The sequence below is a fragment of the Papio anubis genome, chromosome 14 (assembly GCF_008728515.1).
Source record: "Papio anubis isolate 15944 chromosome 14, Panubis1.0, whole genome shotgun sequence".
Taxonomy (NCBI): domain Eukaryota; kingdom Metazoa; phylum Chordata; class Mammalia; order Primates; family Cercopithecidae; genus Papio; species Papio anubis.
Genome location: NC_044989.1, coordinates 59,229,377 through 59,244,571, shown reverse-complemented (window position 1 = coordinate 59,244,571; position 15,195 = coordinate 59,229,377). Strand labels below are relative to the sequence as shown.

Here is a 15,195-nt window from a genome sequence, read left to right as displayed (position 1 = left end):
AGCAACAATTTCTAAACCCTACACTGTTGTTGACCTCCATCACACGATTGGACATGTTTATGAAGGTACACGTGGTAGAATGAAATGCACTTGGAAGAATACTGACGTCATTTTTCAATAGCAGAGCAATATTACTGCAAAATGAAGCCACATCACTCCAATCAGCAGTGGAGTCCAGCCTCACACACTTCCTCTGCTTAACAGTCTGAGTCCACTCTAGAAAAGGACCTTTCCATTTCAGGAAAGTGGCTCTGGGTTTCGTTAGAAGAAAGCTAATGAGGTAGGTAATACAATGTGTATGCTCAGGTAAAGTCAACACCTATGAAAAGACTTGAATAAATGGCACCAGCCTATACTTTTGTCTTTTCCATTTTTTCCTTTCTTTTTTTCTTTTCTTTCTTTCTTTCTTTTTTTTTTTTTTAGGCATAGATGTAAGGAAGATGAAAGAACCCCAAAACAATTTTTTTTTCTCTCTAATCTAATTGGACAGAAAGCAAAAGCACAGTACCCAATCAGTCAGTAGTCATTTAAACCAAACATATCCAAATGTACATTAAAAAATATGGTGTACAATTTTCTGTTAATTAAATTGCTAAAAGTCTTCTGTAAAGGATAAAATCTTCTCTTGCACACTGATGTTACGTAATCTGCTCAGACATCGTGCTCAAGATATTTACTTCTGCAAAAATTAAAAGTAGAATTATTTATTTATTTATTTATTTATTTATTTATTTATTTATTTTGAGACAGAGTCTTGCTCTATTGCCCAGGCTGGAGTGCAGTGCCACAATCTTGGCTCACTACAACCTCTGCCTCCTGGGTTCAAGCAGTTCTCCTGCCTCAGCCTCCCCGTAGCTGGGATTACAGACATGTGCCACCACCCCCTACTAGGTTTTGTATTTTTAGTAGAGATGGGATTTTGCCATGTTGGGCAGGCAGGTCTCAAACTCCTAACCTCAATTGATCCACACACCTCATCTTCCCAAAGTGCTGGGATTACAGGCATGAGCCACTGCGCCCAGCCAAAAGCAAAAATTTTTGATGTCTAGGAGGCACCTCTAAAAAGTTTATTGTAAACTAAATCAAATGTTTTCATTGAACTTCTTCTTGAACCTTTTTAGAGAGGAAATCAAAATCCTACTGATAATGAAAAACTATTTTTCATGATCACTAAAGCAACTGCTGTCTCTGATGTGATCCCACCTTCTCTCTAATGCCCATCAGATGTATTATTGGGGAATTGGCTTCATTTGCTCCTAAGGTTATATTCTGTGATATATTTCATACACACACACGGTTCTACTTAGTCTAGTCGAGTCTATTTCCATTTGAACCACTGGTAAAGAAACAGTGTTTATAATAGCCATTAGTTCAAGAGCAAAGAAATCTACAATCATCGCCATTCCAACTGCTGGCAACTTAGTGGTAAAATTTTTCACATAGTGATTTACATACATATCTTCTGACTATAAGAAACTCCAAGGCAGACACCATCTTATTCATCTTTAAATCACTACAGCAACTGCCATAATATTTGGCATATTGGTCTTAAATTATAAAAATAATTGAATGAATGAATAAATAAGGGAATTGATATTTAAATGTGGACACTGATTATTTGTACTAGAGTCATACCACACCAAGAACTGTCTGGAAGAGTTTTCAGAGAGAAACAGAGAAAAATTGGCTGACTATTCTTGGAGAACACGTTGACTATTTGTTGGATAAAGACAGTTCACCAAGAAAGCAGATTTTGACCCTTCAAGAACTTGAATGTGATGATGAGTTTATGACAGTTCTAAAAGCCAACATATGGTCGGTGGCCAGATTGTGGTTCTGGACTCAGAGGCTTCCATTTGGAAGGCAGACAAGCATTTGAATTATGGGTCTAATGAAAGTGTCAATAGCAATCCTGTTACTGGAGGAGCTGTAAAACCCTGCTTAATGAACTAGGCAGGGACACAAAAACACAATGGTCTAAAATGTACTGTATGAGAAAATGATAATTAGTCCAGATTTCATGTACAAGATAAAATGCACAGGGATGATATTACCACAGAGCAATATTATAGCCCTTCAGGGGACTGTTTGGTTAACAGGGTTTGGCTCAGCTTTTTCTCTCCTCCTCGTATGAATGGAGATGCACTACACAACCATGAGCTGTGAGTTAGGGAAACAATGTCAGATGGTAAAATTCCTATCATAGATGCTGACAAACATCTAAAATTCAAGACAATAAGAGGGTTCTAGCCTCATTAAGGCTTCACTCTTCTTTGGGAGGCTTTAGGCAATAGGGGGTGATAAGCCAAATAGCTTCTCACAGAAAAGGAATGGGGGTTAAAGAGAAGGTGATTCTCTAATCTTGCAGTCTACTTTACTAGACCACCAAACGTCAAGTGGTGGGCAAGAGCCACTCACTTCCACGCTGTACTCAGAAGCTATTGAGGTTGCTCTGAGCACAGAAGAGAGCAGTAACCTTGGAGTCAGGGGGCTGAGGTTCTAATCTTAGCTCTATACTAACTCTGAGTTTGAACTTTCTCATATCTTAAAGGAGGACAGAGTTGAAGGTGGATTGGAATAGCGCTTCAAAATATTTAAGGAGTGTAAAAATCACCTGGGTATTTTGTGAAGCTACAGATTTTGATTCAGTTGGTCTAGGGCGGGCCTGAGATTCTTCATTCCAAACAAGCTCCTACGTTATGCCAATGCTGCAGGCTCATAAACCACAATTTGGGGAACAAGTGACTAGCTGGTATCTCCCAATTTGAAAATTTCATGAAACTACCAATGTCAATAATAATCCGTTTGCTATCTGTTACTACAAGTGGGAAGAGACAAACAATTACTGAGTTTTTGGTATGATCAAGGCAAACTCGTTTTAGCTTTGATTTTGTCTTGTAAATCTAAGTAAGCTGCTTTATCCTAGCTAGAAACTATGAATGCTCTGACCTTTACAAAAACAAATTTGTCAGGAATTTTTGGTGGTAGACTGTTAATACTGTTAGACTACCTAAATATTGCTTTTAGATCAACGTGTTTTATGACTAAATGGATTGTATGTGCAAACTTCAAATGGGGTAAACTATGGCGACTATGAGTTAAAGTCGTGGATCTACATCTATTAATAATAAAATAAAGACAAAGGGGCTCAAATGATGTGATGTAAGGCATAGTTACTTGTATACAACAATATGTTAATGTAAGCATAATAGCTATAGGATGACATGAGTTGGGTATGGCTCATACCGTGCACAAACAGTATCCTAGGTGTTCAGGCTGTTGAAATAACTTTGAATGCTGTAATCCACTGGATTCTCTCCATAGATATTTTCTTCCCTTCCCCAAGTTTAATTTTTAAGATGGCATATGGGGAATGGGGAAAGGAAGAATACTGTATGAAGCCATGGCATAAAAAATTATTTCACAGATCTGCAGACAGGGATTTTAGAAGTTAATAGAAATTTTCTTTACTGTGTCAAGTACAATACTTGACACATAATAGTTCAATTAATGTCTGTTAAGAAAAATGATCTGAAAGCAATAAACAATTGACTAAACTTCAAGAATGAAATTAAATGAAAATTCACAAAATCTTCAATAGTTTCAGGGGACATAAGTTTGGGGGACAAAAACTGGGGACATGTGTCCTTGGTTTTAAAAAAGGAGAGGTCTTCCTCTCCCTCCACTCCCTAAAAAGAAAGCTTTGCCTAGAAAAGAAACAGCAAATTAATCTCAGAACAAGAATTTAATGAGCTCATATAATAGTTTTATGCTTCATATAACCTTCCTCTTTTACCCCCTTCAACAACCCTATAAAGTAATTATTATTATTATCATCCCCAGGTGCCTCAGATGCCACAATTAGTAAATGGCAGTACTTTCATTCTAGTTTATCTGACTTAGAAGTCAGCCCTCTGCAGATAGCTTCTAATACAGTCAGGGCAGGGAGGAGAAGAGACTAAATATTTTCAAAAGAAGGGAAAGGGAATATATTTTTTAAAGTGCTAAACTATTGAGACTATGAATTGTAAAGAAATTAAGAGAGGAAACTCACTGTGGACTTCAGTCAAAGTTGGTTTTACGGAGAAAAGCTGGAAGTGGGCCCAGTGTTCATTCATTCATAACATACTCATCTGGCCCATGTGGGAAGAAATTTGGACAGACGGTAAGGTGAGAAGATAAAATGTTCTGAAGAAGGAAAATGATAGTGTTTGATTTTGAGAATAAAAGGGTCAGAAGGACTCTCCAATGTGGACCAGGAAAAAGCAACATACGAAAAACTAATTTTTCATTTTCAGTATGTATCAGGCGCCCAAAATATATACTGCCAATGGGGTGGGGAAAGGGGAGCATGTGTTGCTAAAATAATCTAAAGGCAAGTCCTGAATAAGCTAAAACCTAGCCAAACAAAAGCCTATTTGTAAATTACTCCACTTAATTTTTCAGGTCATGATTGCCTCTCTCTCTGCAAAGTGGTTAATGACATTCTCAATTAAGAATTTGCCATAAAAATGAATGAATGAAGTATTTCAAAGCTGCTATGAGATATTAAAGGTGAGTCACTTTTAAAAAGTGGTTTTGTTTCCTGTGTTCTGGATAATGCATTTGAGAATGTAGTTTCCAGCCTCACCCATCACCCTATTGCGAAATCAAATTGAATGACTTTCTGCTCTTAGAATGATCACTCATTCAAATGCATTCAATAAATAAAGCCCAAACACAACGAAGCACTTTTCCTAGAGCATCCCGGAGAGCTAGGGCCTGGTCTCTCTCACTGTATGAGGCTGAGATTGAAGTAAATAAAGCATTTGCTCACACTGACTGCATAATACATAGTGACTTATTGCTTTCTAAGCCTTAACAGGTACATTATCTCATTCGATCCTCAAAATGACCTCATAATAAACATGCTGTTGGCTTATTACCCCCATTTAACAGACGTGGAATGGAGAGCTCAGAGTAATCAGTGATTTTCCCAAAGTCACACAGCAATCCAAGAGGTACTTTAAATCTTCGCCACCTCCTCCTCCTCCAGAAGAGGAAACATTTCTTACGTACAAAACAATATAATTAGTACCATTACCAAAACTGGAATAGTAGAAAGATTTAATTCATTCAGATGTGCCTCTGGTGATTTTGTAAATACTGAGGTATTCATTTTCTACCTTCTGCAATTCTGTGAATTCTACCCTGGACAAAAGGTCATCCAAACATGATCCTTGTTCAGAGTTATGGAAATGTATGCAGCCTAAAAGAAAATGGGCCAAATGCAGAGTAAAAATATCCATGTAACTCCCAGTGCCATTTACTCTTGCTGCCTCAAATCCTTTTTGAAATTAGGCAGGTTATAAATCATAAAAAAATATATAAAAATGTAAACTCTTGTCCTAAATTCAATTATCATATATCAGAGAAGGTCATGAGTGCAGTAGGTTGGAGAGCTAGTAAAATGAGACTAAAATAGGTACAGTAGGCAAGCCGGAGATAGAGAAAGAGAGAGAAAGTTTTAAAAAGGAAAAAAAAAAAAAAAAAAAAAAAAAAGAAAACCTTTTCAATTTACATCTACAGAGCAGACTAAAAATTATCTGAAAAATAACAGAAAATACAATTTTTCCCCCAAATCAACATCCTTTCAGCCTCTAGTTCTAATCAGGCAGAATTTGGCATGGAGAATAATTAGGAGACAGGAGATCAACTTCTCTTAAGTTAATCTGAGCTTAGAACTGTTCATCGAAACAGTTCTAAGTGTACCTAAGAATAGAAAAAAAAAGTAAAAAGATATTAAAAGCCTTGTATTCATGGAGGGAAGGGGTAAACAGAAGGGGTTAACCCAAAATGAAAGGGTAGCTGCATTTTCTAACATTGCCTTGCAAACAGCATTTCTGAACCAATTTGGGCCAGCCATCTCTTGTCCTCATTCAGACACTCCTTTGCTTCTATCTTCATCGTGACTGTGGGATCATCTGTGCAGAGCAGACCTCTCTGGAAGTTGCAGATCTACCACACTGGCTGGCTCCCACATCCAGATGTTGAAAAGGCTTGTTGGTTCTCAGGATCCTTTTCCTCAAAATGTCTGATTTCCTTTTCTCCTAAATTTTATGGTATATTTATTCACCTATGGGTAATTGTGAATAGCTTCAGAGTTTCTGAAAACCAGAGTTTCTTTATTTGAGTCTCCTCTTTTATGAGTCGTGGAATTGGGGAAGCCATAATTATATAAGTTTTAATATTTGAAAAACTGCATTCTTTTAAATGTTCCTAATAACTAATCCATATAATCAAATCATCCATAGCTCTAGCCTTTTTTTCTTCTCCACTAAAAACAAGACACAAAAGTCATGATTCCAGGATTTATTCTTCAAAAGGTAAGGTGACTCTGAGCCAAGGTTAATTACTTGCTATTTTTAGGGATCAGGAAATGTATTTCTAGCAATATTTCTCCATACATTCAGATTTAATTTTAAGCAAAAATAACATATTTGTTCATGACCCATGCTATACAACTACTTTGCATAAAAAGCCCTGTTGAGGCCTTTAAGCCATTTTAAGTGTTATGACCAGTGACTTCAGGCATAAGATTTTGTTTAGATAGCACAAGACCTTTCTTGTTGATTGAAACCTGGCTTGATGCCTCTATACATCTAAATAATTAGAAAAAAATACATTTAAATGAGAAGCAGATGCTGTTTCCAGATTTCTATTTTCACTGTACAGAATAAATAGAAGCTTTCATCTCTGCGTTTACTCTTTGGATATGGTGCATACCACATGAGTCATTATTTAAAGCATAGGGTGTTCCTTTCACAAAGGTAAAGGAAATAGGGGACCTCTGGGGTGCTCATTCCTCCGAAACATTTTTGCTCCAAGAAAACTAAACAGGATTATTTATTCTCCTTTACTCTTTACGCTTCCATGTCTGGTACTAAGCCAGTAGATCCAAATAGAATGGGGGAAGGCTGTGCTGAATGCAAAGATGGCAGGCCCTGCTGAAGATCAGTAGCTTGTAATTGGCAACAGACGACAAACATACTGCAAATGTTCAATGTTCATCTTATCAGATGCAAAACCAATTAAGAAGAAACTATACCCAGGCAAGGGAAAATAGAGGACAGGACATCACAGGGTACCTTTGAAAACACAGGGTAGTTTTCTCGAGCTTCTTTACCTGCCACTGTGTCAACACTCTAAAAGGTAGAGTCCATTTTTAGTTTCCCTTCTAAGTTAGGAAGTTACACACTAGGTTTCTGGGCCAATTTTAAGTGCTTGAGATGTTTGGATGAAGGAGCTGTGTAAACAAAGGGCAAAGGTCTGCATAACTTGGAAGCAAAGTATGTGTACATGAAATCCACAGATGCCAGAGCCTGATCTTCTGAGCTGTTAGCTGCAGTGAGACAAGCCGAGGCAGCTACCTAGCCCAATGGGAATTAATAAGCAATGATGCTCTAATTAATTTACTGAAATTACTCGTTTACTTTTTCTCTCTTGCCACACTCCCTCAGAGCTCTTCTATTTCTTTTCTAAGAATGTTTCTATTGCTCACCATTTTCCTCCAGGTCTAGCACAGTATCTGCTACAGATAAGTTATCAATCAATCAATATTGGTGGACTGACACTATGAATGAATGGATATAATCTGAATGTTTATTCACTACCCTGAAATAGATACGACAGTTTATGACATATAAAAACATAGAACATAAAAATTTAAGTAGTAGTCACCACTTAAGAACATGTCATGTCTCAGGCATTGTGCTAAGAGTTTTACTTGCATTGTATTAATTTTGACACATAAAATGATATTAGGAAGTAAGTATTATTCTCTCTGCTTTATAGATGAAGAACCAGAGGCTCAGTTATGTGAACGGATGTTGCTAAGGATCAGCCCATAAGTGGCAAAACTCCCTAGTCTGTCTTACTCCATAACCCTGACATATCCTTTAAACATGGCATCATGCTGCCCACCAGGCTTCAAAGGTTTTAAAAGCTTGTTCTAATACAATGCGCTACAAACTTAGATTGAATGCAGAAAGAAAGAGTAAAAATTTCTACCAATTAATTAGCACTTGGAATATCAGAATTGGATTTTCTGCGCACATGCAGTGAGTAAACTCTTCTTAGAATCGAACCAATAATCCAAATGAATAGTGTGTTCTTTCAACAAAGATAAAGGTTTGAAGGGTTCAGTCATATGAATTGTTTTGCTATGAAATAAACCAAGGTGAAAAATTCACCCAGAACTTTTGATCTGAACAGACATTGAAGCAATTCTATCCTGCATGTGTACATATGGATCCCAAAGAAAATAATACGATGTTAGAAATAGGAATATACATATTACCACTGTGGCTGCTGCTGTTGAGGCTACCATTATAAGTGGTGATAATTGGTCATCATTATAGTTTAGATATATTGAAAGCTGACTGTACAAGCTTTATAAGTCCTTTTCAGGTAGTTTCTCATTTCATCTTCAAACAACTCCATGAGGTAAGCATAATTGAAACCCCCATTTTTTACAAGAGGAATTTGAAGCTAAAGAAGGTAAGTAACCAGTCTATGGCCAAACAGCCAGTGATGATGGAACCAGACACAAAACCAGGTCTGTCTGGGCCCAAGCTGTGTTCTCACCACCACTAAGTAGTGTTGCATTGATTTCTACACGATTATGATTCCTATGACCCTACCTGTGACCCTTTAATTTTAGTTTCATAAAATGCTTTACATGTATTATACTTCAGTTCTATTGCCAACGTGAGTTGGAGGAAAGCGAGCAAGCAATACAAGGGACTTCATTTTGCTGATGGAGAGACGAGCAAGTGTTAAAATTCTATTGTATGCTCCCCCCCATAAATCCATGAGGTTTTTTCCCTCAAATTAGAAATAGCAAGTTATTGTTTTGTTATTTTTCAATATATTACAAGAATGAGGAACTTGCTATGAAAATATGTCAGTGTTTGTTAATGACAGGCTCCTCCTATACCAGCAAAGAACATAGTTCACACTCACCATTCAATAACTGGTATTGAACATGTCTACAGAGAAATTCTGGTATATTCACTGGCGTTTTCTTTCTAAAAAGACTGCAAATAAAATGGAATGCTTTTTTCTGGCAGCATTTTGAACCCTCAGCTACTGGGTATGTATGAAACCTGAAAGTACAAGGGATTTCCATTCATGGGAAATGAGATGAAGGATAAAGCTAAGTGACCTTTTGAGAACACTTTAAAATTATATTCTGTTTATTGAGTTCATGTCTTGGTCTAAGGTTCAGAATGGTATTCATTTTGTATGAATACTTTTTTCCTCAAATCATTGTGAAGAAAATTATAAGCATATGAAAATATTGTATAAAATGAAAATATTCATTTGAATGTTTAGTGACCACACATGCTTATAGGAACTAAGAGATACAATTCTCCCTTTGGATAGCTGTAAGAATTAGGGGAAGTCATTTAAATTCTCCAAGCCTCAGTTTCCTTATCATAAAATGTAGGGCTGGATCTGGCTTGTCTCAAAATTACTATGCAATTACAAATCTATGATTCTTTGAACCTACCTTAGATTGAGCAGTTACATGTGCATTTACACATCAAATGAGCACATAAGAACCGCAGAGAGCATCTCAATAAATTCCTAAGAAATCATTTGACAATGTAACCAAATAATAAATAGCTATAATAGTTTAACACATATAAGAAGGTAACAAAATTTTTCAACTTGGTGCAGGAATGATGATTATCTCAGCCTTTCTAGGCTTTTCTCATTATCCTGAAACATAGGTATCAAGGAAATAGGAAGCAGAAATTCTTCGTATTTATTCTTGATGCTGATAACATCTATATTTGACATTCTAGAATAACAACATCTCTAGTAGCAACTAAGATATGCATGTTTCAGAACTGAGAAACTTTTAAAATCCCCTTTTAAGCAATGCAGCCACAGAAGACTCTTAATAATTGATTATAATTGATTTTAACCTTGTCCTAACCTGGGCAAAATGGCAAAGCCAATCATCTTCGTCCAGATGGGGTACGAGAAAAGAGCCCCCAGTCCACATCTTTAAAAGCTCCAGACATGAGCAGAAGATAAAATATTTAGTCTGCCAAAGCCTTGACCTCCCAATTCCAGCCAGTTTTGAACTTGAATTGATTTCCGACAAGGCATCTGGGAGATGATTACAACAAAATGCACTAAAGCTGGGCAGCCTTTATTTTAACATCCCAGCAGCTTAACCTGTTAATAACAGCAATTGTTTTAGATACAATACCAATTTCTGTAACTGACGCAAGAAATGGATAACAGCAGCACAGTTTCCAAGGCAGTGCAGTAAAAAAAAAAAAAAGAAAAATAAAAAAAGCACAGCTGGTCACAGAGGAGGTGCTGGCAGTGTTTTCCAAAGAAACTTCAGTTTTCAGAGACCCAACTCTACAGTCTCAAAAAAAAAAAAAAAAAAAAAAAAATTTGCAGGAGAAGGTTGCATGTTGAGAGAAACTCTGTGAGCAAAGGGATCTGGAATCACATCTGTGTTCTGCTGATGAAAGCTGAGCTATCTTGGGCAAGTCACTTCACATCTCCATGCCTAATTTGTTTTGTTTGAAACAGTGCTGCCCAATAAAAACACAATGTGAGCTGAAAATATGATTCCATATGTACTTTTAAATTTTCTAGTAGACATATTAAAAAATTGAAAGCAAAATTAATTTTAATATCTTATTTAATCTAATACATCCAAAATGTTATTTTGACATGTAATTAATAAAAGATTATTATTTAATATTTTATATTTATTTTTCGTACCAAGACTTCAAAATCTGGTGTATATTTTACACTTACAGTACATTTCAATTCAGATTAGTCATATTCCAAGTGCTCAGTACCCACACGTGATTAGTGGCTACCCTACTGGATAATACATGTTTGAAAAAGAACTAGAGATGATTGGGCTAATTATCTCTAGTGTCTTCTCAAACTATAAGATATCGTGATGATTCTAAATGTTGTTTCTGCTGCTTTTCATTTGAAAACCCAGCTAAAGGTCAAAAGCATAGATACAGCCTGTTGATCAGTGAGACCCAGATGTCAGAGTGATAGCATCTAGGGCCTAAGTTTGAAGTTAGCAGGGAGTGAAGTCTGTGCTGATGCAAGCACATGGTTTTAACCTTATCCCTGGTCAGCTGTGCTACATCAGTTTGTCGTAAGTAATGCACAGTAGGTGGACAGAGTGGGTGGCTGAATAAAATTTCATGACATAGCCCAGCATGTTCTATTAAAGAAAATGATAAATCTCCTCAGTGTTTTTTGAGCACTATTTATATGCCACTCATGTTGCATATACAAGATCACTTAATCATCTCAACTACCTTTTGAGGTGGGAATTATTAACCTTATTTAACAGATAGGGACTGAGCCTCAAAGACACTAATTAGCCTGCCCTGTGTCAGAGTCCTAGAAAGTATTGTGTGTGGATTTGAGCCCAGCCTTTTTAGATCTTAAGTCCAGTCTCTTGATTACCATGATGCGCTGCTTTTACAAATAAGCAGCATTTGGTCTTCTATCTGACTCCTACAAAGGTTTCCCAAACTGAAGACATAATAAAGCGGAGGCTGTAGAAAGGCTAAAGATGGTGCTTTCACTTTTTAATGACTGATGAAGTCAGAAACAGTATAGCAGATGATAACATTCTAATAAATATATACCCCTCTTCTCTCCTAGTCATTAATACCTACAAGAAAGAAAGAAAAAAGGAAGAGGAAGGAAGGAATGAAAAAGACAAAAAGAGGAAGGAAGGAAGGAAGGAAGGAAGGAAGGAAGGAAGGAAGGAAGGGGAGATGCTGAATATGCTTATGCTCAGAGAGCCATCTTCAAATACAAACTCCTGCCATCTCCTTGTCACCAGACTGTCATAGTTAAGATGAGAAAGTTTAAATACCTATATTTTATTTATTTTCAATAATTTTGCATAACATACTATTTTTTTGATAGTTTTTGATAGTTATTTCTACATTGAGGAAATGGTTGAGCATCAGAAATAGGACTAGATAGAGATTCTTTTTCCTGCTACAATATGTGTTATTATTTTTCTTTTCTGGTGTCTGAAGGCATAGAGATAGTTCACACTGGTAATTTGAAGAGTAAATTGTTTCTTTTGAAAACCTTATGTTAGTGCATTGTTAACTTGATTTAAAACTAATCTTCCTATAGAGGACTTTGGAGAGGGCCTAGTGGCCAATCTGAAAGCAGTTCTCTGCAGGTGGGTCATGACACGCTCATCACCTGTGAACCAATCCAAAATCACAAAGTCTAATAACTTTTGTACATTGTGTCTTGACTTCATGGGCCACTAATATCTTGGCTGCTAGGAGACTTTTCTCCAACTTGATCAAGAACATGCTAATAGTTTATTTAACCAGGATGACAACAGCTTGATCTTATTGCATGATTTCTCTGTGCCAAGCACCAAATCTGTTTTCGTGATTTATGTGGATTAATTAGTCCTCATTAGACAGTTGCTCTTATCATCCTCTTTTTACAGATGAAGAAACTGAGGCACATAATGCTTATAAACAGTAATAATCCATACATTTACATTTCGTTCCCATTTTTTTTTCTTCTCCTGGTCTTCCAGTACATTTCTGTCTCCTTAGCAACCTCCATCCAGTCATAACTACAACCTCATCTAGGCCTTAGTGACTCCATTATTCTCGATCCTAATCACAAAATTATCTGTTGGCCATAAAGAACGGGTTTATGTATTCCATCAGTTATTTATTACTGCATAACAAACAACCACATACATTTGTGGATTATATTTAAGATAATTTGATGTATATTTTATGACAATTTAATTTTTTAAAAAAACTTGAAGTCATAAGTCAATAAAAACAAGTTTACTTACTTATCATTTTGTGGGTCAACTATTTAGCTTGAGCTTAGCTACAGAATTCTACCAGTTTACCAGGGGTCACTCATGCAGCTATAGTTATCTGGTGGCTCAACAAGGACTGGGTAATCTAAGGTGGCCTCATTCACATGTCTAGCACTTGGTGCTATCTGTCAGCTGGGCCACCTGTTTCCAGCAGACCGTGCTTCTTTACATGGCAACGTTGCTCCAAGTCCCAATCTGCAAATATTTTTAAAGCCTCTGCTTGCATCACATTTACTGGTCTTCTGGGCCAACACAAGTTTCATGTTTAAGCCCAGGATCAAAGTTAGAGGAAACTACACAAGGGTATGGATCGATAACAATCTAACATAAAAAGCACCTAACATATTCTTTCTTCTCTTTCAATATGGTCTAAACAACTCAAGCCTAAGAAGACTGAATAAGAGAAGGAAATCCAAATTTCCCAATAAGCCAAGAATATATCAAATTCTAAATTTGGCCTTCAGTTTGAGCCTCAGATGTAAATGAATACCAAGTCCCATATTTCCACTGAAATATATTTCTTTTCATAGCATGTTTTGAAAAGACGGCCAGCAGCTTTGTATTTAAATGAAAAACAATATTTCATTTGAGGGCACAACAATATTAAATATTTTTTACAAGACTCTACTGGATGATGACAATGGCTAATGCTGTATTTTTGTCATGGGAACTTTTGTTTTACTGAACCACTAAAATTACCATCAGATGTGCTCATCTTCTGTTGAAGTAATGAACAATGGTATGTCTGAGAGAGAAATTCAAAGTGCATCATTTATCTTATCCTATTTTCAATTAGGCTGAATAAAGTATAAAGTTGGTTCCAAAGTATATCACAGAAACAGGGTGAGTAAATTTATTATACCACTAGAGTGCTAATCTTAGCAGATGGTAGAAAAAATATTTTTAGCATGAAATATGCTAAAGCAATAAATCTGAACAAGGTGGATCTTATCAACTAATATCTCCCCAGTGTGAGGTAAAACTCTTGCATGACAACTCAGCATTCTTATGAAGTCTGGGTTGATGTGGTTAGATATGGCCCTCAGTGAGAGAGAGAAAAAAAAAAAAAAAAACAGCAAAAATAAGGATCAATTAGGAAAACAACCACACATGCCAGGACACTGCACTGATTTTTTTTTTTTAAGAGTAAAATGACTATGTTGTGTTTTAAATTTCCTTGGATGTTATTTTTTTAAATCATGCATACCCCAGAGTCCTGTCAGTCTTCCATTTGGGAGTTTTCCAAATTGGAAAATTTACAAAAAGTCTCTGTTAGGTCAGCTTTAGAGTAGACGTGAGCACACGCAGTCACACATTGGTACTAATCACTATTAGTCAAGGCATGTATCTAATAAGAGAGCCCAGGTAAGGGGTTCTGGAAAACTGGGTTCATGCTCAAGGCACCTGAATGACAGCTTCCAGACAAGGGATGCATCTGGTTCATAGTTCATCAGAATCCAGCTGCTAAGTCCCAACAGACAGAATAGGTTGCTCATTCAGAATAGACAGCATGTGACACTCTGAAGTTCTATTTTCAAAGGAAGATGTGCAAAATGGAAGAGTGAGAGGTAATAGATAATAATGTAAAAGCTATGATGTGGTTGAAAAATCTATCTGTGAGGTAGTTGAGCTAGATAATTTTTCAAGATGACCATAAACTATGTTTTATAGCCATCTTGTACCTGATTAATGTTCATGTCTCAACGAAGTGATGTGTTAGAGTAGATCAGATTGGTGGTGGGTCTGGGGTCAGAAAACAAGAAATTCATGCTCAGATCTTCCAGTGGAAAACTGGGCTCAGGATCAAGGCACCTGAATGAATCTTCCATGTAGCTGAGCTTATTATATAATTTTTCTGGGCTTTAACTATCTACAAAATAAGGATTTGGTCTATAGTGTCACTATGTAAAGAATGAGTGTGGAGTGGAAGGAATGAATCAGAATCATTAGAACAAGTTGTACTTGAGGTGAGCAACAACAAACAAGATTTAATAACTCAGGGTTCCAGGAATTCCTCTTAATCCTGGCAATATATCAAATAATTTGAATTGTGCTTCATTCATTCACTTGAATTGAAAACAAACTAAAACCATTAAGATGACCAAATGTTGAAGAAATTTCATCTGAGTAAATTATGAGAAACCACCTGAGGTTTATCATACTTCCCAAAGTTTGGTCATAGAGGTAGATGTTGGAGATTAACTAAAGGTTGGGGAGACCAGAAGAGAAACTTCTCTGGTTGGTGAGGTGGGGATGAGGGTGAGGGAGCATAG

The 15,195-nt window shown here is 36.5% G+C and overlaps 1 long non-coding RNA gene across 1 annotated transcript in view; it reads right to left on the bottom strand.

Annotated features, from left to right (window-relative positions):
- LOC103876972 overlaps positions 1–15,195 on the bottom strand; it is a 202,718-nt gene that overhangs the window by 182,549 nt on the left and 4,974 nt on the right. The gene's annotated exons all lie outside the window — the stretch shown is intronic.